The following is a 1,764-nucleotide window of genomic DNA, read 5'->3' as shown; positions in this document are numbered from 1 at the left end:
TTTTGCTATACATCCAGCACTTGGAGAAAAAAAATTACTTATGGTGTTTTAGAAAGAAAACCACTGGATTAGACATAGTCCTTCATGATCATGTCTCATTAATACTTCAGAACACACAAGGACACTGTGAGTTAATAACTATAATAAAAAATAATGGGAAATTCAGCATAATTCACAAAAATCCAAGGGGAAATTTCAGGACCTTGATCAGAAGCTTTAACTAAGTGTTGGTGCTATGTGCTACTTCATTTCACTAAGTACTGGTGCTATGTGCTACTTCACTGTAGACACCAAGGTTCAAGGCAGGCTAAGGGGAAGAATGCTTACCCTCTGAAGACATTATCCAAGAAATGGAGATCAAGCACTTGTGGAGAATTGGTTAGCCACCAAGAACTCCTTAGTAAGGACAGCTATGGCAGCAGCTATCCACCTTTAGAGAGCCTGAATCTGTCTTAAAATTACAAAGCCTGTGCAGCGGTACTTATAAACACAAGTATAATGAGGTTTTGCCATTCTATAAATAATCTTCCGGGCATTGGAAGGATTCCAGCTGGGGCTCTATTTTGTCTCGAGAAGCTTCTGGTAAACAGCAGACATAGGATGGCCAACTGATGAACCTTCTCAAAGTACTCTTTGGAAGCTGTTGGACTTGGCTTGATCGTAGGGGACTCTGTTGTCCAGTTGGCTGGCCAGACTTCTCCATGGGTCTCCACAAACTGGAACGCCTTTACCAAGTGGAGTGTTTCTTCCACACTGCGGCCCACTGGAAGGTTGTTGACACTCAGGTGCTTGACGACACCATTTGGGTCAATAATGAAGAGATCTCTGAGTGCCATGCCAGCGTTTTCCAATAGCACTCCGTAGTCTCGGGGTATCAGCTTAGTTATATCCGACAACAGCGTGATGTTCATGTGGCCCAAATCACCATTCTTTCTTGGTGTGTTGATCCAAGCAAGATGACTGAAGTGGGAATCCACTGAAACTGCAACTACTTCACAGTTTACATCGTGAAATTCATTGGCTTTGTCATTGAAAGCAAAAATTTCTGTAGGACACACAAATGTGAAATCCAAAGGGTAGAAGAAAAGCACCAAGTATTTCAAAGTCGTTGAGACTCAGCTCTTTGAACTCTCCATTGACAACAGCAGTATCTTTAAAATAGGGCGCATGCTGGGTGACAGCAGGGATGTGGAAGGAGGAACTAGTGCTAAAGGCAGACTTTGCTTGTGCAGAGGCAGACCACAGTATGTCTGTCAAACACGGTTTTCTAGAAGCAACAGGCCTAAGAACTGTTAAGGCAGAAATACTCCGGGAAATAGCACTCACATGACGAGCAACCGAGCACCAGAGCAACCTTCCCGCAGCTGCCGCCATCTTCAGAGCACGCAAGAGCCTGAAGCTGGAGCACGCCAGGTGTGCTTCGAGAAATTTTTATGTTACATAATCTATCAATCAAAAAAAAAAGTTTCCCAAAGTATACCTTAGTACCTACCTATCTTCTCTTGAGGTCCATATGAAAATACTACAGCATAACCTGAGCCCCTTGGGTGCTCTTACCAATGTGGCCCTCTATCAAGCTTAGTACTGATCCCTCTTTAACCTGAACGATTGTTTTACTCCTAATCAAGTTGTCTTGCTTCTTTCACACATCTCTGTGAGCCCTGATTTTCAGTTCTTCGACTAAGAGGCCAAACCACAGAAACATTAGACAGTCACCAGTAACAGCCCACACCTATTCTGCCTGTGTTTTCCAGCAGTTGTTAA

At 43.4% G+C, this 1,764-nt stretch overlaps 1 pseudogene; it reads right to left on the bottom strand.

Moving 5' to 3' along the window:
- Nucleotides 1-458: 458 nt before the first annotated feature.
- LOC114638339 lies at nt 459-1,374 on the bottom strand (annotated as a pseudogene).
- Between the last annotated feature and the right edge of the window lie 390 nt (nt 1,375-1,764).

The sequence above is a fragment of the Grammomys surdaster genome, unplaced genomic scaffold, assembly GCF_004785775.1.
Source record: "Grammomys surdaster isolate TR1022 unplaced genomic scaffold, NIH_TR_1.0 125580, whole genome shotgun sequence".
In the NCBI taxonomy this organism is placed as follows: domain Eukaryota; kingdom Metazoa; phylum Chordata; class Mammalia; order Rodentia; family Muridae; genus Grammomys; species Grammomys surdaster.
This window is presented reverse-complemented; position numbering and strand designations above follow the sequence as displayed.